A 24,891-nucleotide genomic window follows, 5' to 3' on the forward strand; every position below is an offset into this window, starting at 1 on the left:
TTCCAAATCCAATCCTGATACCCTTCCGATAGCATGAGATGTGATATTCCAATGCTTCTACAAAACCTGAGACCCATACCATGGCATGAGATGTGATATCAAACTCCTTCCCATTCCAATCCTGACACCATTCCTATAGCTTGAGATGTGATATCCAACTCCTTCCCATTCCAATTCTGAGACCCGTCCTATACCATGGGACTTGATATCTCAATGCTTCTAATACCAAACCTGAGACCGGTCCTATAACATGAGATGTGATATCCAAATCCTTCCCCTTCCAAACCTTAGACCCTTCCTTTATCATGAGATGTGATATCCAAGTCGTTCCCATTCCAATCCTGAGACCCTTCCTATAGCATGAGATGTGATATCTCAATGCTTCTAATACCAAACCTGAGACCCTTGCTATAACATGAGATGTGATATTCAAGTCCTTCCCATTCCAATCCTGAGACCCTTCCTATAGCATGAGATGTGATATCTCAATGCTTCTAATACCAAACCTGAGACCCTTCCTATAATGAGATGGGATATCCAACTCCTTCCCATTCCAATCCTGAGACCCTTCCTATAGCATGAGATGTGATATCTCAATGCCTCTAATACCAAACCTGAGATCCTACCTCTAAAATGAAATTTGATATGCAACTCCTTCCCCTTCCAAACCTGATAGCCTTCCTATAGCATGAGATGTGATATCCAAGTCCTTCCCATTCCAATCCTGATACCCTTCCTATAACATGAGATGTGATATTCAATTCCTTCCCATTCCAACCTGAGACCCTTCCTATAGCATGAGATGGGATATCCAACTCCTTCCAAATCCAATCCTGATACCCTTCCGATAGCATGAGATGTGATATCCCAATGCTTCTACAAAACCTGAGACCCATACCATGGCATGAGATGTGATATCAAACTCCTTCCCATTCCAATCCTGACACCCTTCCCATAGCTTGAGATGTGATATCCAACTCCTTCCCATTCCAATTCTGAGACCCGTCCTATACTATGGGACTTGATATCTCAATGCTTCTAATACCAAACCTGAGACCGGTCCTATAACATGAGATGTGATATCCAAATCCTTCCCCTTCCAAACCTTAGACCCTTCCTTTATCATTAGATGTGATATCCAAGTCGTTCCCATTCCAATCCTGAGACCCTTCCTATAGCATGAGATGTGATATCTCAATGCTTCTAATACCAAACCTGAGACCCTTGCTATAACATGAGATGTGATATTCAAGTCCTTCCCATTCCAATCCTGAGACCCTTCCTATAGCATGAGATGTGATATCTCAATGCTTCTAATACCAAACCTGAGACCCTTCCTATAATGAGATGGGATATCCAACTCCTTCCCATTCCAATCCTGAGACCCTTCCGATAGCAGAGATGTGATATCTCAATGCTTACACCAAACCTGAGACCCTTCCTATGGCATGAGATTTCAAATACAACTCCTTCCCATTCCAATCCTGAGACCCTTCCTATAACATGAGATGTGATGTCTCAATGCTTCTAATACCAAACCTGAGATCCTTCCTATGGCATGAGATGTCATATAAAACTCCTTCCCATTCCATTCCTGAGACCCTTCGTATAGCATGAGATGTGATATCCAACTCCTTCCCATTCCAATCCTGAGACCCTTCCTATAGCATGAGATGTGATATCCAAATCCTTCCCATTCCAATCGTGAGACCCTTCCTATAGCATGAGATGTGATATCCAAAACCTTCCCTTTCCAAAACTGAGAGCCTACCTATAGCATGAAATGTGATATCCAACTCCTTCCCATTCCAATCCTGAGACCCTTCCTATAGCATGAGATGTGATATCTCAATGCTTATACCAAACCTGAGACCCTTCCTATAGCATGAGATGTGATATCCAAATCCTTCCCATTCCAATCCTGAGACCCTTCCTATAGCATGAGATGTGATATCCAAATCCTTCCCCTTCCAAACCTGAGACCCTCCCTTTAGCATGAGATGTGATATCCGACTCCTTCCCATTCCAATCCCGAGACCCTTCTGATAGCATGAGATGTGATATCTCAATGCCTCTAATACCAAACCAGAGATTCTTCCTATAACATGAGATGTGATATCTCAATGCTTCTAATACCAAACCTGAGACCCTCCCTTTAGCATGAGATGTGATATCCGACTCCTTCCCATTCCAATCCTGAGACCCTTCTGATAGCATGAGATGTGATATCTCAATGCTTCTAATACCAAACCTGAGACCCTTCCTATAACATAAGATGGGATATCCAACTCCTTCCCATTCCAATCCTAAAACCCTTCCGATAGCAGAGATGTGATATCTCAATGCTTATACCAAACCTGAGACCCTTCCTGTGGCATGAGATGTCATATCCAACTCCTTCCCATTCCAATCCTGAGACCCTTCCTATAGCATGATATGTGATATCACAATTTTTCTAATACCAAACCTGAGATCCTTCCTATAACATGAGATGTGTATCCAACTCCTTCCCATTCCAAAACCTGAGACCCTTCCTATAGCATGAGATGTGATATCTTAATGCTTCTAAAACCAAACCTGAGAACCATCCAATAACATATGTGAAATCCAAATCCTTCCCTTTCCAAACCTGAGACCCTTCCGATAGCATTAGATGTGATATCTCAATGCTTCTAAAACCAAACATGAGAACCATCCTATAACATGAGATGTGAAATCCAAATCCTTCCCTTTCCAAACCTGAGACCCTTCCTATAGCTTGAGATGTGATATCAAACTCCTTCCCATTCCAATCCTGTGATAGCTTGAGATGTGATATCCAACTCCTTCCCATTCCAATCCTGAGACCCTTCCTATACCATGAGATGTGATATCTCAATGCTTCTAATACCAAACCTGAGACCCGTCCTAAAACATGAGATGTGAGATCCAAATCCTTCCCCCTCCAAACCTGAGAACCTTCCTATAGCTTGAGATGTGATATCAAACTCCTTCCCATTCCAATCCTGAGATAGCTTGAGATGTGATATCCAACTCCTTCCCATTCCTATCCTGAGACCCTTCCAATAGCAGAGATGTGATATCTCAATGCTTGTACCAAACCTGAGACCCTTCCTATGGCATGAGATGTGATATCCAACTCCTTCCCATTCCAATCCTGAGACCCTTCCTATAGCATGAGATGTGATATCTCAATGCTTATACCAAACCTGAGACCCTTCCTATAGCATGAGATGTGATATCTCAATGCCTCTAATACCAAACCTGATATCCTTCCTTGAACATGAAATGTGATATCCCACTCCTTCCCTTTCCAAGCCTGAGAGTCTACCTATAGCATGAGATGTGATATCCAAGTCCTTCCCATTCCAATCCTTAGACACTTCCTACAGCATGAGATGTGATATCTCAATGATTCTATTACCAAACCTGAGACCCGTCCTACAACATGAGATGGGATATCCAACTCCTTCCCATTTCAATCCTGAGAAACTTCTGATAGCAGAGATGTGATATCTCAATGCTTAGACCAAACCTGAGACCCTTCCTATAACATGAGATGTGATATCCAACTCCTTCCCGTTCCAAACCTGAGACCCTTTCTATAGCAAGAATCTAATATCCAACTCCTTCCCATTCCAATCCCGAGACCATTCCTATAGCATGAGATGTGATATCTCAATGCTTCTAATACCAAACCTGAGATCCTTCCTATGACATGAGATGTGATATCCAACTCCTTCCCCTTGCAAACCTGAGAGCCTTCCTATAGCATGAGATGTGATATCGAAGTATTTCCCAGTCCAATCCTGAGACCCTTCCTATAACATGAGATGTGATATCCAACTCCTTCCCATTCCAACCTGAGACCCTTCCTATAGCATGAGATGGGATATCCAACTACTTCCAAATCCAATCCTGATACCCTTCCGATAGCATGAGATGTGATATCTCAATCCCTCTAATACCAAACCTGAGATCCTTCCTATAACATGAGATGTGATATCAAAATCCTTCCCCTTCCAAACCTGAGACCCTCCCTTTAGCATGAGATGTGATATCCAACTCCTTCCCATTCCAATCCTGAGACCCTTCTGATAGCATGAGATGTGATATTCAATGCCTCTAATACCAAACCTGAGATCCTACCTCTAACATGAAATGTGATATCCAACTCCTTCCCTTTCCAAACGTGAGAGCCTCCCTATAGCATGAGATGGGATATTCAAGTCCTTCCCATTCCAATCCTGAGACCCTTCCTATAGCATGAGATGTGATATCTCAATGCTTCTAATACCAAACCTGAGACCGTTCCTATAACATAAGATGGGATATCCAACTCCTTCCCATTCCAATCCTGAGACCCTTCCGATAGCAGAGATGTGATATCTCAATGCTGATACCAAACCTGAGACCCTTCCTATGGAATGAGATGTCATATACAACTCCTTCCCATTCCAATCCTGAGACCCTTCCTATAGCATGAGATGTGATATCTCAATGCGTATACCAAACCTGAGACCCTTCCTATAGCATGAGATGTGATATCCAACTCCTTCCCATTCCAATCCTGAGACCCTTCCTATAACATGAGATGTGATGTCTCAATGCTTCTAATACCAAACCTGAGATCCTTCCTATGGCATGAGATGTCATATAAAACTCCTTCCCATTCCATTCCTGAGACCCTTCGTATAGCATGAGATGTGATATCCAACTCCTTCCCATTCCAATCCTGAGACCCTTCCTATAGCATGAGATGTGATATCCAAATCCTTCCCATTCCAATCGTGAGACCCTTCCAATAGCATGAGATGTGATATCCAAAACCTTCCCTTTCCAAAACTGAGAGCCTACCTATAGCATGAAATGTGATATCCAACTCCTTCCCATTCCAATCCTGAGACCCTTCCTATAGCATGAGATGTGATATCTTAATGCTTATACCAAACCTGAGACCCTTCCTATAGCATGAGATGTGATATCCAAATCCTTCCCATTCCAATCCTGAGACCCTTCCTATAGCATGAGATGTGATATCCAAATCCTTCCCCTTCCAAACCTGAGACCCTCCCTTTAGCATGAGATGTGATATCCAACTCCTTCCCATTCCAATCCTGAGACCCTTCTGATAGCATGCGATGTTATATCTCAATGCCTCTAATACCAAACCTGAGATCCTACCTCTAACATGAAATGTGATATCCAACTCCTTCCCCTTCTAAACCTGGGAGCCTTCCTATAACATGAGATGTGATATCGAAGTGCTTCCCATTCCAATCCTGAGACCCTTCCTATAACATGAGATGTGATATCCAACTCCTTCCCATTCCAATCCTGAGACCCTTCCTATAGCATGAGATGTGATGTCTCAATGCTTCTAATACCAAATCTGAGATCCTTCCTATAACATGAGATGTGATATCCAACTCCTTCCCATTGCAATCTTGAGACCGTTTCTATAGCATGAGATGTGATATCTCAATGCTTATACCAAACCTGAGACCATTCCTATAGCATGAGATGTGATATCCAAATCCTTCCCATTCCAATCGTGAGACCCTTCCTATAGCATGAGATGTGATATAATTCAATGCCTCTAATACCAAACCTGAGATCCTACCTCTAAAATGAAATTTGATATGCAACTCCTTCCCCTTCCAAACCTGATAGCCTTCCTATAGCATGAGATGTGATATCCAAGTCCTTCCCATTCCAATCCTGATACCCTTCCTATAACATGAGATGTGATATTCAATTCCTTCCCATTCCAACCTGAGACCCTTCCTATAGCATGAGATGGGATATCCAACTCCTTCCAAATCCAATCCTGATACCCTTCCGATAGCATGAGATGTGATATCCCAATGCTTCTACAAAACCTGAGACCCATACCATGGCATGAGATGTGATATCAAACTCCTTCCCATTCCAATCCTCACACCCTTCCCATAGCTTGAGATGTGATATCCAACTCCTTCCCATTCCAATTCTGAGACCCGTCCTATACCATGGGACTTGATATCTCAATGCTTCTAATACCAAACCTGAGACCGGTCCTATAACATGAGATGTGATATCCAAATCCTTCCCCTTCCAAACCTTAGACCCTTCCTTTATCATTAGATGTGATATCCAAGTCGTTCCCATTCCAATCCTGAGACCCTTCCTATAGCATGAGATGTGATATCTCAATGCTTCTAATACCAAACCTGAGACCCTTGCTATAACATGAGATGTGATATTCAAGTCCTTCCCATTCCAATCCTGAGACCCTTCCTATAGCATGAGATGTGATATCTCAATGCTTCTAATACCAAACCTGAGACCCTTCCTATAATGAGATGGGATATCCAACTCCTTCCCTTTCCAATCCTGAGACCCTTCCGATAGCAGAGATGTGATATCTCAATGCTTACACCAAACCTGAGACCCTTCCTATGGCATGAGATGTCAAATACAACTCCTTCCGATTCCAATCCTGAGACCCTTCCTATAGCATGAGATGTGATATCTCAATGCTTCTAATAATAAACCTGAGATCCTTCCTATAACATGAGATGTGATATCCAACTCCTTCCCATTCCAAACCTGAGACCCTTCCGATTGCATGAGATGTGATATCAAACTCCTTCCCATTCCAATCCTGAGATAGCTTGAGATGTGATATCCAACTCCTTCCCATTCCAATCCTGAGACCCTTCCCATACCATGAGATGTGATATCTCAATGCTTCTAATACCAAACCTGACACCCGTCCTAAAACATGAGATGTGAGATCCAAATCCTTCCCCTTCCAAACCTGAGATCTTTCCTTTAGCATGAGATGTGATATCCAACTCCTTCCCATTCCAATCCTGAGACCCTTCCTATAGCATGATATGTGATATCACAATTTTTCTAATACCAAACCTGAGATCCTTCCTATAACATGAGATGTGTATCTAACTCTTTCCCATTCCAAACCTGAGACCCTTCCTATAGCCCGAGATGTGATATCTTAATGCTTCTAAAACCAAACCTGAGAACCATCCAATAACATATGTGAAATCCAAATCCTTCCCTTTCCAAACCTGAGACCCTTCCGATAGCATTACATGTGATATCTCAATGCTTCTAAAACCAAACATGAGAACCATCCTATAACATGAGATGTGAAATCCAAATCCTTCCCTTTCCAAACCTTAGACCCTCCCTATAGCATGGGATGTGATATCTAAGTCCTTCCCATTCCTATCCTGAGACCCTTCCGATAGCAGAGATGTGATATCTCAATGCTTGGACCAAACCTGAGACCCTTCCTATGACATGAGATGTGATATCCAACTCCTTCCCATTCCAATCCTGAGACCCTTCCTATAGCATGAGATGTGATATCTCAAAGCTTCTAATACCAAACCTGGGACCCGTCCTATAACATGAGATATGATATCCAAATCCTTCCCCTTCCAAACCTGAGACCCTTCCTTTAGCATGAGATGTGATATCCAAATCCTTCCCATTCAAATCCTGAAACCCTTCCTATAGCATGAGATGTGATATCTCAATGTTTCTAATAAAAAACCTGAGACTCTTCCTATAGCAAGAGATGTGATATCCAAATCCTTCCCATTCCAATCCTGAGACACTTCCTATAACATGAGATGTGATATCTCAATGCCTCTAATACCAAACCTGAGATTCTTCCTATAACATGAGATGTGATATCTCAATGCTTCTAATACCAAACCTGAGACCTTCCCTTTAGCATGAGATGTGATATCCGACTCCTTCCCATTCCAATCCTGAGACCCTTCTGATAGCATGAGAATGATATCTCAATGCCTCTAATACCAAACCAGAGATTCTTCCTATAACATGAGATGTGATATCTCAATGCTTCTAATACCAAACCTGAGACCTTCCCTTTAGCATGAGATGTGATATCCGACTCCTTCCCATTCCAATCCTGAGACCCTTCTGATAGCATGAGAATGATATCTCAATGCCTCTAATACCAAACCAGAGATTCTTCCTATAACATGAGATGTTATATCTCAATGCTTCTAATACCAATCCTGAGACCCTTCTGATAGCATGAGATGTGATATCTCAATGCTTCTAACACCAAACCTGAGACCCTTCCTATAACATAAGATGGGATATCCAACTCCTTCCCATTCCAATCCTGAGACCCTTCCGATAGCAGAGATGTGATATCTCAATGCTTATACCAAACCTGAGACCCTTCCTGTGGCATATGTGATATCCAACTCCTTCCCATTCCAAACATGAGACCCTTCCTATAGCAAGAGTGTAATATCCAACTCCTTCCCATTCCAATCCTGAGACCATTCCTATAGCATGAGATGTGATATCTCAATGCTTCTAATACCAAACCTGAGATCCTTCCTATGACATGAGATGTGATATCCAATTCCTCCCCATTCCAAACCTGAGAACCTTCCTACAGCATGCGATGTGATATCTCAATGCTTCTAATACCAAACCTGAGACCAGTCCTATAACATGAGATTGGATATCCAACTCCTTCCCCTTCCAAACCTGAGACCCTTCCTATAGCATGAGATGTGATATCCAACTTCTTCCCATTCCAATCCTGAGACCCTTCCTATAACATGAGATGTGATGTCTCAATGCTTCTAATACCAAACCTGACATATTTCCTATAACATGAGATGTGATATCCAACTCCTTCCCATTCTAATCCTGAGACCCTTCTATAGCATGAGATGTGCTATCTCAATGCTTATACCAAACCTGAGACCCTTCCTAAAGCTTGAGATGTGATATCCAACTCCTTCCCATTCCAATCCTGAGACCCTTCCTATACCATGAAATGTGATATCCAACTCCTTCCCATTCCAACCTGAGACCCTTCCTATAGCATGAGATGGGATATCCAACTCCTTCCAAATCCAATCCTGATACCCTTCCGATAGCATGAGATGTGATATCCCAATGCTTCTACAAAACCTGAGACCCATACCATGGCATGAGATGTGATATCCAAGTCCTTCCCATTCCAATCCTGATACCCTTCCTATAACATGAGATGTGATATCCAATTCCTTCCCATTCCAACCTGAGACCCTTCCTATAGCATGAGATGGGATATCCAACTCCTTCCAAATCCAATCCTGATACCCTTCCGATAGCATGAGATGTGATATTCCAATGCTTCTACAAAACCTGAGACCCATACCATGGCATGAGATGTGATATCAAACTCCTTCCCATTCCAATCCTGACACCATTCCTATAGCTTGAGATGTGATATCCAACTCCTTCCCATTCCAATTCTGAGACCCGTCCTATACCATGGGACTTGATATCTCAATGCTTCTAATACCAAACCTGAGACCGGTCCTATAACATGAGATGTGATATCCAAATCCTTCCCCTTCCAAACCTTAGACCCTTCCTTTATCATGAGATGTGATATCCAAGTCGTTCCCATTCCAATCCTGAGACCCTTCCTATAGCATGAGATGTGATATCTCAATGCTTCTAATACCAAACCTGAGACCCTTGCTATAACATGAGATGTGATATTCAAGTCCTTCCCATTCCAATCCTGAGACCCTTCCTATAGCATGAGATGTGATATCTCAATGCTTCTAATACCAAACCTGAGACCCTTCCTATAATGAGATGGGATATCCAACTCCTTCCCATTCCAATCCTGAGACCCTTCCTATAGCATGAGATGTGATATCTCAATGCCTCTAATACCAAACCTGAGATCCTACCTCTAAAATGAAATTTGATATGCAACTCCTTCCCCTTCCAAACCTGATAGCCTTCCTATAGCATGAGATGTGATATCCAAGTCCTTCCCATTCCAATCCTGATACTCTTCCTATAACATGAGATGTGATATTCAATTCCTTCCCATTCCAACCTGAGACCCTTCCTATAGCATGAGATGGGATATCCAACTCCTTCCAAATCCAATCCTGATACCCTTCCGATAGCATGAGATGTGATATCCCAATGCTTCTACAAAACCTGAGACCCATACCATGGCATGAGATGTGATATCAAACTCCTTCCCATTCCAATCCTGACACCCTTCCCATAGCTTGAGATGTGATATCCAACTCCTTCCCATTCCAATTCTGAGACCCGTCCTATACCATGGGACTTGATATCTCAATGCTTCTAATACCAAACCTGAGACCGGTCCTATAACATGAGATGTGATATCCAAATCCTTCCCCTTCCAAACCTTAGACCCTTCCTTTATCATTAGATGTGATATCCAAGTCGTTCCCATTCCAATCCTGAGACCCTTCCTATAGCATGAGATGTGATATCTCAATGCTTCTAATACCAAACCTGAGACCCTTGCTATAACATGAGATGTGATATTCAAGTCCTTCCCATTCCAATCCTGAGACCCTTCCTATAGCATGAGATGTGATAGCTCAATGCTTCTAATACCAAACCTGAGACCCTTCCTATAATGAGATGGGATATCCAACTCCTTCCCATTCCAATCCTGAGACCCTTCCGATAGCAGAGATGTGATATCTCAATGCTTACACCAAACCTGAGACGCTTCCTATGGCATGAGATGTCAAATACAACTCCTTCCGATTCCAATCCTGAGACCCTTCCTATAGCATGAGATGTGATATCTCAATGCTTCTAATAATAAACCTGAGATCCTTCCTATAACATGAGATGTGATATCCAACTCCTTCCCATTCCAAACCTGAGACCCTTCCGATTGCATGAGATGTGATATCAAACTCCTTCCCATTCCAATCCTGAGATAGCTTGAGATGTGATATCCAACTCCTTCCCATTCCAATCCTGAGACCCTTCCTATACCATGAGATGTGATATCTCAATGCTTCTAATACCAAACCTGACACCCGTCCTAAAACATGAGATGTGAGATCCAAATCCTTCCCCTTCCAAACCTGAGATCTTTCCTTTAGCATGAGATGTGATATCCAACTCCTTCCCATTCCAATCCTGAGACCCTTCCTATAGCATGATATGTGATATCACAATTTTTCTAATACCAAACCTGAGATCCTTCCTATAACATGAGATGTGTATCTAACTCTTTCCCATTCCAAACCTGAGACCCTTCCTATAGCCCGAGATGTGATATCTTAATGCTTCTAAAACCAAACCTGAGAACCATCCAATAACATATGTGAAATCCAAATCCTTCCCTTTCCAAACCTGAGACCCTTCCGATAGCATTACATGTGATATCTCAATGCTTCTAAAACCAAACATGAGAACCATCCTATAACATGAGATGTGAAATCCAAATCCTTCCCTTTCCAAACCTTAGACCCTCCCTATAGCATGGGATGTGATATCTAAGTCCTTCCCATTCCTATCCTGAGACCCTTCCGATAGCAGAGATGTGATATCTCAATGCTTGGACCAAACCTGAGACCCTTCCTATGACATGAGATGTGATATCCAACTCCTTCCCATTCCAATCCTGAGACCCTTCCTATAGCATGAGATGTGATATCTCAATGCTTCTATCAAACCTGAGTCCCTTCCTTTAGCATGAGATGTGATATCCAACTCCTTCCCATTCCAATCCTGAGACCCTTCCTATAGCATGAGATGTGATATTTCAAACCTTCTAATACCAAACCTGGGACCCGTCCTATAACATGAGATATGATATCCAAATCCTTCCCCTTCCAAACCTGAGACCCTTCCTTTAGCATGAGATGTGATATCCAAATCCTTCCCATTCAAATCCTGAAACCCTTCCTATAGCATGAGATGTGATATCTCAATGTTTCTAATAAAAAACCTGAGACTCTTCCTATAGCAAGAGATGTGATATCCAAATCCTTCCCATTCCAATCCTGAGACCCTTCCTATAACATGAGATGTGATATCTCAATGCCTCTAATACCAAACCTGAGATTCTTCCTATAACATGAGATGTGATATCTCAATGCTTCTAATACCAAACCTGAGACCTTCCCTTTAGCATGAGATGTGATATCCGACTCCTTCCCATTCCAATCCTGAGACCCTTCTGATAGCATGAGAATGATATCTCAATGCCTCTAATACCAAACCAGAGATTCTTCCTATAACATGAGATGTGATATCTCAATGCTTCTAATACCAAACCTGAGACCTTCCCTTTAGCATGAGATGTGATATCCGACTCCTTCCCATTCCAATCCTGAGACCCTTCTGATAGCATGAAAATGATATCTCAATGCCTCTAATACCAAACCAGAGATTCTTCCTATAACATGAGATGTTATATCTCAATGCTTCTAATACCAATCCTGAGACCCTTCTGATAGCATGAGATGTGATATCTCAATGCTTCTAACACCAAACCTGAGACCCTTCCTATAACATAAGATGGGATATCCAACTCCTTCCCATTCCAATCCTGAGACCCTTCCGATAGCAGAGATGTGATATCTCAATGCTTATACCAAACCTGAGACCCTTCCTGTGGCATATGTGATATCCAACTCCTTCCCATTCCAAACATGAGACCCTTCCTATAGCAAGAGTGTAATATCCAACTCCTTCCCATTCCAATCCTGAGACCATTCCTATAGCATGAGATGTGATATCTCAATGCTTCTAATACCAAACCTGAGATCCTTCCTATGACATGAGATGTGATATCCAATTCCTCCCCATTCCAAACCTGAGAACCTTCCTACAGCATGCGATGTGATATCTCAATGCTTCTAATACCAAACCTGAGACCAGTCCTATAACATGAGATTGGATATCCAACTCCTTCCCCTTCCAAACCTGAGACCCTTCCTATAGCATGAGATGTGATATCCAACTTCTTCCCATTCCAATCCTGAGACCCTTCCTATAACATGAGATGTGATGTCTCAATGCTTCTAATACCAAACCTGAGATATTTCCTATAACATGAGATGTGATATCCAACTCCTTCCCATTCTAATCCTGAGACCCTTCCTATAGCATGAGATGTGCTATCTCAATGCTTATACCAAACCTGAGACCCTTCCTAAAGCTTGAGATGTGATATCCAACTCCTTCCCATTCCAATCCTGAGACCCTTCCTATAACATGAAATGTGATATCCAACTCCTTCCCATTCCAACCTGAGACCCTTCCTATAGCATGAGATGGGATATGCAACTCCTTCCAAATCCAATCCTGATACCCTTCCGATAGCATGTGATATCCCAATGCTTCTACAAAACCTGAGACCCATACCATGGCATGAGATGTGATATCCAAGTCCTTCCCATTCCAATCCTGATGCCCTTCCTATAACATGAGATGTGATATCCAATTCCTTCCCATTCCAACCTGAGACCCTTCCTATAGCATGAGATGGGATATCCAACTCCTTCCAAATCCAATCCTGATACCCTTCCGATAGCATGAGATGTGATATTCCAATGCTTCTACAAAACCTGAGACCCATACCATGGCATGAGATGTGATATCAAACTCCTTCCCATTCCAATCCTGACACCATTCCTATAGCTTGAGATGTGATATCCAACTCCTTCCCATTCCAATTCTGAGACCCGTCCTATACCATGGGACTTGATATCTCAATGCTTCTAATACCAAACCTGAGACCGGTCCTATAACATGAGATGTGATATCCAAATCCTTCCCCTTCCAAACCTTAGACCCTTCCTTTATCATGAGATGTGATATCCAAGTCGTTCCCATTCCAATCCTGAGACCCTTCCTATAGCATGAGATGTTATATCTCAATGCTTCTAATACCAAACCTGAGACCCTTGCTATAACATGAGATGTGATATTCAAGTCCTTCCCATTCCAATCCTGAGACCCTTCCTATAGCATGAGATGTGATATCTCAATGCTTCTAATACCAAACCTGAGACCCTTCCTATAATGAGATGGGATATCCAACTCCTTCCCATTCCAATCCTGAGACCCTTCCGATAGCAGAGATGTGATATCTCAATGCTTATACGAAACCTGAGACCCTTCCTATGGCATGAGATGTCAAATACAACTCCTTCCGATTCCAATCCTGAGACCCTTCCTATAGCCTGAGATGTGATATCTCAATGCTTCTAATAATAAACCTGAGATCCTTCCTATAACATGAGATGTGATATCCAACTACTTCCCATTCCAAACCTGAGACCCTTCCGATTGCATGAGATGTGATATCAAACTCCTTCCCATTCCAATCCTGAGATAGCTTGAGATGTGATATCCAACTCCTTCCCATTCCAATCCTGAGACCCTTCCTATACCATGAGATGTGATATCTCAATGCTTCTAATACCAAACCTGACACCCGTCCTAAAACATGAGATGTGAGATCCAAATCCATCCCCTTCCAAAACTGAGATCTTTCCTTTAGCATGAGATGTGATATCCAACTCCTTCCCATTCCAATCCTGAGACCCTTCCTATAGCATGATATGTGATATCACAATTTTTCTAATACCAAACCTGAGATCCTTCCTATAACATGAGATGTGTATCCAACTCCTTCCCATTCCAAACCTGAGACCCTTCCTATAGCCTGAGATGTGATATCTTAATGCTTCTAAAACCAAACCTGAGAACCATCCAATAACATATGTGAAATCCAAATCCTTCCCTTTCCAAACCTGAGACCCTTCCGATAGCATTACATGTGATATCTCAATGCTTCTAAAACCAAACATGAGAACCATCCTATAACATGAGATGTGAAATCCAAATCCTTCCCTTTCCAAACCTGAGACCCTCCCTATAGCATGGGATGTGATATCTACGTCCTTCCCATTCCTATCCTGAGACCCTTCCGATAGCAGAGATGTGATATCTCAATGCTTGGACCAAACCTGAGACCCTTCCTATGACATGAGATGTGATATCCAACTCCTTCCCATTCCAATCCTGAGACCCTTCCTATAGCATGAGATGTGATATCTCAATGCTTCTATCAAACCTGAGTCCCTTCCTTTAGCATGAGATGTGATATCCAACTCCTTCCCATTCCAATCCTGAGAACCTTCCTATAGCATGAGATGTGATGTTTCAAAGCTTCTAATACCAAACCTGGGACCCGTCCTATAACATGAGATATGATATCCAAATCCTTCCCCTTCCAAACCTGAGACCCTTCCTTTAGCATGAGATGTGATATCCAAATCCTTCCCATTCCAATCCTGAAACCCTTCCTATAGCATGAGATGTGATATCTCAATGTTTCTAATAAAAAACCTGAGACTCTTCCTATAGCAAGAGATGTGATATCCAAATCCTTCCCATTCCAATCCTGAGACCCTTCTGATAGCATGAGATGTGATATCTCAATGCCTCTAATACCAAACCAGAGATTCTTCCTATAACATGAGATGTGATATCTCAATGCTTCTAATACCAAACCTGAGACCCTCCCTTTAGCATGAGATGTGATATCCGACTCCTTCCCATTCCAATCCTGAGACCCTTCTGATAGCATGAGATGTGATATCTCAATGCTTCTAACACCAAACCTGAGACCCTTCCTATAACATAAGATGGGATATCCAACTCCTTCCCATTCCAATCCTGAGACCCTTCCGATAGCAGAGATGTGATATCTCAATGCTTATACCAAACCTGAGACCCTTCCTGTGCCATATGTGATATCCAACTCCTTCCCATTCCAAACATGAGACCCTTCCTATAGCAAGAGTGTAATATCAAACTCCTTCCCATTCCAAACCTGAGACCCTCCCTTTAGCATGAGATGTGATATCCAATTCCTCCCCATTCCAAACCTGAGAACCTTCCTACAGCATGCGATGTGATATCTCAATGCTTCTAATACCAAACCTGAGACCAGTCCTATAACATGAGATTGGATATCCAACTCCTTCCCCTTCCAAACCTGAGACCCTTCCTATAGCATGAGATGTGATATCCAACTCCTTCCCATTCCAATCCTGAGACCCTTCCTATAGCATGAGATGTGCTATCCCAATGCTTATACCAAACCTGAGACCCTTCCTAAAGCTTGAGATGTGATATCCAACTCCTTCCCATTCCAATACTGAGACCCTTCCTATAACATGAAATGTGATATCCAACTCCTTCCCATTCCAACCTGAGACCCTTCCTATAGCATGAGATGGGATATCCAACTCCTTCCAAATCCAATACTGATACCCTTCCAATAGCATGAGATGTGATATCCCAATGCTTCTACCAAACCTGAGAACCATACTATGGCATGAGATGTGATATCAAACTCCTTCCAATTCCAATCCTGAGACTCTTCCTATAGCTTGAGATGTGATATCCGAAATCCTTCCCATTCCAATTCTGAGACCCTTCCTATACCATGAGACTTGATATCTCAATGCTTCTAATACCAAACCTGAGACCCGTTCTATAACATGAGATGTGATATCCAAATCTTTCCCCTTCCAAACCTTAGACCCTTCCTTTATCATGAGATGGGATATCCAACTCCTTCCCATTCCAATCCTGAGACCCTTCCGATAGCAGAGATGTGATATCTCAATGCTTATACCAATCCTGAGACCCTTCCTATGGCCTGAGATGTCATATACAACTCCTTCCCAATCCAATCCTGAGACCCTTCCTATAGCATGAGATGTGATATCTCAATGCTTATACCAAATCTGAGACCCTTCCTATAGCATGAGATGTGATATCCAACTCCTTCCCATTCCAATCCTGAGACCCTTCCTATAGCATGAGATGTGATGTCTCAATGCTTATAATACCAAACCTGAGATCCTTCCTATAACATGAGATGTGATATCCAACTCCTTCCCATTCCAATCCTGAGACCCTTCCTATAGCATGAGATGTGATGTCTCAATGCTTCTAATACCAAACCTGAGAACCTTCCTACAGCATGCGATGTGATATCTCAATGCTTCTAATACCAAACCTGAGACCAGTCCTATAACATGAGATTGGATATCCAACTCCTTCCCCTTCCAAACCTGAGACCCTTCCTATAGCATGAGATGTGATATCCAACTTCATCCCATTCCAATCCTGAGACCCTTCCTATAACATGAGATGTGATGTCTCAATGCTTCTAATACCAAACCTGAGATCTTTCCTATAACATGAGATGTAATATCCAACTCCTTCCCATTCCAATCCTGAGACCCTTCCTATAGCATGAGATGTGCTATCTCAATGCTTATACCAAACCTGAGACCCTTCCTAAAGCTTGAGAAGTGATATCCAACTCCTTCCCATTCCAATCCTGAGACCCTTCCTATAGCATGAGATGTGATATCTCAATGCTTATACCAAACCTGAGACCCTTCCTATAGCATGAGATGTGATATCCAACTCCTTCCCATTCCAATCCTGAGACCCTTCCTATAGCATGAGATGTGATGTCTCAATGCTTCTAATACCAAACCTGAGATCCTTCCTATAACATGAGATGTGATATCCAACTCCTTCCCATTCCAATCCCGAGACCCTTCCTATAGCATGAGATGTGATATCTCGATGCTTATACCAAACCTGAGACCCTTCCTATAGCATGAGATGTGATATCCAACTCCTTCCCATTCCAATCCTGAGACCCTTCCTATAGCATGAGATGTGATATCTCAATGCCTCTAATACCAAACCTGAGATCCTTCCTCTAACATGAAATGTGATATCCAACTCTTTCCCTTTCCAAACCTGAGAGCCTACCTATAGCATGAGATGTGATATCCAAGTCCTTCCCATTCCAATCCTTAGACCCTTCCTACAGCATGCAATATGATATCTCAATGATTCTAATAACAAACCTGAGACCCATCCTGTAACATGAGATGGGATATCCAACTCCTTCCCATTCCAATCCTGAGACACTTCCGATAGCATGAGATGTGATATCCAACTCCTTCCCAATCCAATCCGGAGACTCTTCCGATAGCAGAGATGTGATATCTCAATGCTTATACCAAACCTGAGACCCTTCCTATGGCATGATATGTGATATCCAACTCCTTGCCATTCAAATCCTGAGACCCTTCCTATAGCATGAGAAGGGATATCCAACTCCTTCCATATCCAATCCTGAGACCCTTCCGATAGCAGAGATGTGATATCTCAACGCTTCTACCAAACCTGAGACCCTTCCTATAACATGAGATGTGATATCCAATTCCTTCCCATTCCAAACCTGAGACCCTTCCTATTGGATGAGATGTGATATCCAACTCCTTCCCATTCCAACCCTGAGACCCTTCCTATACCATGAGATGTGATATCTCAATGCTTCTAATACCAAACCTGGGTCCCGTCCTATAACATGAGATATGATATCCAAATCCTTCCCCTTCCAAACCTGAGACCCTTCCTTTAGCATGAGATGTGATATCCAAATACTTCCCATTCCAATCCTAAAACCCTTCCTATAGCATGAGATGTGATATCTCAATGTTTCTAATAAAAAACCTGAGACCCTTCCTATAGCAAGAGATGCGATATCCAAATCCTTCCCATTCCAATCCTGAGACCCTTCCTATAACATGAGATGTGATATCCAACTCCTTCCCATTCCAACCTGAGACCCTTCCTATAGCATGAGAAGGGATATCCAACTCCTTCCCAATCCAATCCTGAGACCCTTCCGATAGCAGAGATGTGATATCTCAATGCTTATACCAAACCTGAGACCCTTCCTATGGCATGAGATGTGATATCCAACTCCTTGCCATTCAAATCCTGAGACCCTCCCTATAACAAGAGATGTCATATCCAACTCCTTCCCATTCCAAACCTGAGACCCTTCCTTTAGCATGAGATGTAATATCCAAATCCTTCACATTCCAATCCGGAGACCCTTCCTATAGCATGAGATGTGATATCTCAATGCTTCTAATACCAAACATGAGATCCTTCCTATAACATGAGATGTGATATCCAACTAATTCCCATTCCAAACCTGAGACCCTTCCGATAGCATGAGATGTGATATCTCAATGCTTCAAAAACCAAACATGAGAACCATCCTATAACATGAGATGTGAAATCCAAATCCTTCCCTTCCCAAACCTGAGACTCTTCCTATAGCATGAGATGTGATATCTCAATGCTTCTACCAAACCTGAAACCCTTCCTATAGCATGAGATGTGATATCTAACTCCTTCCCATTCCAATCCTGAGACACTTCCTATAGCATGAGATGTGATATCACAATGCTTCTAATACCAAACCTGAGACCCGTCCTATAACATGAGATGTGATATCCAAATCCTTCCCCTTCCAAACCTTAGACCCTTCCTTTATCATGAGATGTGATATCCAAGTCCTTCCCATTCCATTCCTGAGACCCTTCCTATAGCATGAGATGTGATATCTCAATGCTTCTAATACCAAACCTGAGACCCTTCCTATAACATGAGATGTGATATCCAAGTCCTTCCCATTCCAATCCTGAGATCCTTCCTATAGCATGAGATGTGATATCTCAATGCTTCTAATAACAATTGTTCGTGGAAGTGGAGTTTGTGGCGGGACCCACTTTCTCCTGCGCACCCTTTATTTGATTGTTGGTTGAATAAAACCTGCAGCCAGAGTCGTAGTTTGTCAAGGAACCAACTCCGTGGTTCCTCTGTCTAGAAGAATTGTGGGGAGTGACAAACTTATGGACTGGAAAGGCGCTGGTTGGATTTGATAGTCCAGTACCTGTTTGTAGGCAGTTTACACACAAAATATAGACGATCCAGGCTGTTGATTGGTCAAAAACGAGTGATTTAAAGGTTTTTATTCCTTGTTGTAATCAGCAGCAATGAAAGACATTCTTGTATGTAAATATACTAATCATAGCATGATGATATGTTACACAGCCTACAAACAGGTACTGGACTATCAAATCCAACCAGCGCCTTTCCAGTCCATAAGTTTGTCACTCCCCACAATGCTTCTAATAACAAACCTGAGATCCTTCCTATAACATGAGATGTGATATCCAAATCCTTCCCCTTCCAAACCAGAGACCCTCCCTTTAGCATGAGATGTGATATCCAACTCCTTCCCATTCCAATCCTGAGACCGTTCTGATAGCATGAGATGTGATATCTCAATGCTTCTAATACCAAACCTGAGATCCTTCCGATAGCATGAGATGTGATATTTCAATTCTTCTTATACCAAACCTGAGATCCTTCCTATAACACGAGATGTGATATTCAAATCCTTCCTCTTCCAAACCTGAGACCCTCCCTTTAGCATGAGATGTGATATCCAACTCCTTCCCATTCCAATTCTGAGACCCTTCTGATAGCATGAGATGTTATATCTCAATGCCTCTAATACCAAACCTGAGATCCTTCCTCTAACATGAAATGTGATATCCAAATCCTTCCCTTTCCAAACCTGAGAGCCTACCTATAGCATGAGATGTGATATCCAACTCCTTCCCATTCCAATCCTGAGACTCTTCCTATAGCATGAGATGTGATATCTCAATGCTTATACCAAACCTGAGACCCTTCCTATAGCATGAGATGTGATATCCAAATCCTTCCCATTCCAATCCTGAGACCCTTCCTATAGCATGAGATGTGATATCTCAATGCCTCTAATACCAAATCTGAGATCCTTCCTTGAACATGAAATGTGATATCCCACTCCTTCCCTTTCCAAACCTGAGAGTCTACCTATAGCATGAGATGTGATATCCAAGTCCTTCCCATTCCAATCCTTAGACACTTCCTACAGCATGAGATGTGATATCTCAATGATTCTATTACCAAACCTGAGACCCGTCCTATAACATGAGATGGGATATCCAACTCCTTCCCATTTCAATCCTGAGAAACTTCCGATAGAAGAGATGTGATATCTCAATGCTTAGACCAAACCTGAGACCCTTCCTATAACATGAGATGTGATATCCAACTCCTTCCCGTTCCAAACCTGAGACCCTTTCTATAGCAAGAATCTAATATCCAACTCCTTCCCATTCCAATCCTGAGACCATTCCTATAGCATGAGATGTGATATCTCAATGCTTCTAATACCAAACCTGAGATCCTTCCTATGACATGAGATGTGATATCCAATTCCTTCCCATTCCAATCCTGAGACCCTTCCTATAGCATGAGATGTGATATCTCAATGCTTCTAATACCAAACCTGAGATCCTTCCTATAACATGAGATGTGATATCCAAATCCTTCCCCTTCCAAACCAGAGACCCTCCCTTTAGCATGAGATGTGATATCCAACTCCTTCCCATTCCAATCCTGAGACATTTCTGATAGCATGAGATGTGATATCTCAATGCCTCTAATACCAAACCTGAGATCCTACCTCTAACATGAAATGTGATATCCAACTCCTTCCCCTTGCAAACCTGAGAGCCTTCCTATAGCATGAGATGTGATATCGAAGTATTTCCCATTCCAATCCTGAGACCCTTCCTATAACATGAGATGTGATATCCAACTCCTTCCCATTCCAACCTGAGACCCTTCCTATAGCATGAGATGGGATATCCAACTACTTCCAAATCCAATCCTGATACCCTTCCGATAGCATGAGATGTGATATCTCAATCCCTCTAATACCAAACCTGAGATCCTTCCTATAACATGAGATGTGATATCAAAATCCTTCCCCTTCCAAACCTGAGACCCTCCCTTTAGCATGAGATGTGATATCCAACTCCTTCCCATTCCAATCCTGAGACCCTTCTGATAGCTTGAGATGTGATATTCAATGCCTCTAATACCAAACCTGAGATCCTACCTCTAACATGAAATGTGATATCCAACTCCTTCCCTTTCCAAACGTGAGAGCCTCCCTATAGCATGAGATGTGATATTCAACTCCTTCCCATTCCAATCCTGAGACCCTTCCTATAGCATGAGATGTGATGTCTCAATGCTTCTAATACCAAATCTGAGATCCTTCCTATAACATGAGATGTGATATCCAACTCCTTCCATTCCAATCCTGAGACCCTTCCTATAGCATGGGATGTGATATTTCAATGCTTATACCAAACCTGAGACCCTTCCTATAGCATGAGATGTGCTATCCAAATCCTTCCCATTCCAATCGTGAGACCCTTCCGATAGCATGAGATGTGATATCTCAATGCCTCTAATACCAAACCTGAGATCCTTCCTCTAACATGAAATGTGATATCCAAATCCTTCCCTTTCCAAACCTGAGAGCCTACCTATAGCATGAGATGTGATATCCAACTCCTTCCCATTCCAATCCTGAGACTCTTCCTATAGCATGAGATAGTGTTAGGAAAGATTTCGTTATTGTAGGGAACTTTCCTTCCATGTGGCAACCCCTAAACTTTTTGCTATTGTTTTCAACCTGTTTTCTTGACTTTGCCAGAGAAGTGCAGCCTTCTGCTGTACTCCTCTGGGCTTTCGCTCCTTTCTTACGGGGAAACTGACATGCCCTTAAGACAGTCAGTACCGGGGAACGCTGTTTCCCGTAGTTTCTTTTATCGTGTCGCCATTTTAGTGCAACACGACACAAGAGGGCACTGTAAGCTAAGTTACAGCTCTCTTGGGTCTCTAGCCTTCTACAGACCCTAGACACTCTTATAGGATGGTTTTTGGATCGGTGCAAGTCATTCAGGGACTGGGCTGGTGGCAGCGATCATTTGGTTTATTTTGAGCTCCTTTTGCCGTTCTGAGCACCTTTTTGCCGCGAACACAAAAGGGTGGCCCGGCTACCCAAAATGGCCGGACCACGAGGCTCCTTTGTCTCGTCCACTGTCCGTCTTGCTCCCTTTACCTTCCCCCGGGTCAGGCGACCCGGGGCCTTCCTTATTTGGGCATGTAGTTTCCCGCGAAACACGGTTGCTTTCGCGGGCTTCTACATGTCGCTTGAGTGCCCCCAGGATGTGGGCTGGGCTGTCTGGTCCCAATACACATCCTGGGTGCCAGAGAGTCTAGGGTGGTGTGAATGCCTGGGACCACTGTGGTCCGTGATTGGTCCACGTATGGTATGTGTGTTGATGAGCGGATCTCCCATTGGCTCCCCTCCGTTTTGGCGCGAAGGGAACCGTGGATAAGAGGGAGCTGGAAACACCACTACCATGTCGATCTCCTGAGTTCTTACGAACCCAGGGATACAGGAGCCAAGTATCCTGCGAACACGAGGCTGGACCGAGGAATCGCTGGTGACCCCCTGAAGAACTTCTGCTCCTCATTGCTGTCGTCCGGTGAAGCCCTTTCCACCTAAGATCGAACAAGAAGGCCTGTACTGGCGCTTCGACCTATTGGAATAGCAGGACCAGCTATTCCCGGCACCTTCATCAACTCCTGCCGTAAGCCTTCGGAAGTGTCTCTGGGCCATCCAGTTGACTGACCAGCTTACTAAGGAGTCCTGCTCTGTAATCGCCGACAGGTTGGGTGGTATTCTGAGTCCGGGGCACGCTCACACGCTTCGTTTGCTTAGCAACCCTAAGCTAGAGGTGAACGGTGCTCGTTTGGCTTGAATACACCCGGCCGTTCCGTTGCCCTGCTGTGGCGACAAAACTGTGCTTGTTTCTTCGATCGGGACGTCTTTTTACTCTGCACGACGACGAGACGTTCCCTGCTCTTCAGAACCTGCCAGAAGCTGCATCTATCGAGGAGAAGCTCGGGCCTGCTTGCTTCGGGGACCGGTGAGTAGATTAGCTAGGATCTGGTCGCCCTCCTGCAGTGCCCTTTGCTTTTCCCCGCTGTGAATACAGCACCCCTTGTCCGTACTCGCGCCCTGCTTCTGCCTCACAGTGGAGGCTGCGCTAGAGTCGCGGACCGTGTTCTCCTTCATTAGGGCACCCTACAGAGCTGTCCAACGTCCTCCGAAGAGCTTCACCTTCTGCCCATTGGCACCGGCGTGTGCAGGTACTTTTGAGCGCTAGGCTCCACTCTTCGTAGGGATTGGACTACCATCTAGTTAGGGGCCTCAGAAGGCGGACATATCACACGCATTGGTTCGCACTGCCTGTTTTCCTTCCCCTGCAGGTGGATAACATATTTCGTGCTGCTAATGCTGTGAAACTGAGTATTCTGTATATATATTGGGTGGATAGTGTATGTGTTGGTTTAATATCGTTGTATATCGCTGCTTTTACTGTGGTTATTAGTTTCAAGGCCTTATAATAAATGTGTATCTATTTTTGATATAAACAACTGTTTGGAGTAGTTTGTACGCGCTCTTGCTTTGTGTGCTCATTGCGGGCTTTCAGTCACCCTCACCCCTCTTGAGACCTAGTCTTGACCGCCGCGATCGCTACCTTGATTGGTCTGGCTTGTCCAGAGGTTACCCTGTTCCAAGTAATTAGGTTGGCCTTCTGAACCTCTGCGCCACCAGGACAGAGTTCAGAAATCCGTCTTAACAAATTGGTGTACAGCGGTGGGATACGACTGAAGGTATCCAGTGTTGCGCACGAGCTAAGGCGTTTTCAGGTTATTCCAACCAGGACACGCAGTAAAGTATTGAATATAACGTTAAAAAGGCCATAGTCCTATCAACAGTATGGAAACGAATACTTTATTAACCTTAAATGCTTCGAAATCTGAAACATTGAAGAAGATGTGTGCGGAGAGAGGGGTTTCCTCTCAAGGCACTAAATTGGAAATGATCCAGAGAATCGTGGCGTGGCAAGAAGCGCAGCTTGACGCTATAACTTCCGAGGACAGTGCAGAAGGTGGTGGGGCTGCTCTCACTGGCAGAACCGACGGTTCTGCCGCTGCACTGATCCATCACGACCACGAGGACAGGGAGGATGTAATGTCTAATGTTTCCTCTGCCAGTATTGATGGGGAGGCTATGCTTGAATTCAAGAAGCAAGAGCTGCGGTTTAGGCAGCAGGAGCTTGAATTCAGCATAGCCAAACTGAAAATCGACCAGGCAGAAAAACAAAAAGACAGGGATCACCAGTTGGAACTGGCCAAGCTTCA

This window comes from Ambystoma mexicanum, chromosome 2p (assembly GCF_040938575.1).
Source record: "Ambystoma mexicanum isolate Mex_15411 chromosome 2p, UKY_AmexF1_1, whole genome shotgun sequence".
In the NCBI taxonomy this organism is placed as follows: domain Eukaryota; kingdom Metazoa; phylum Chordata; class Amphibia; order Caudata; family Ambystomatidae; genus Ambystoma; species Ambystoma mexicanum.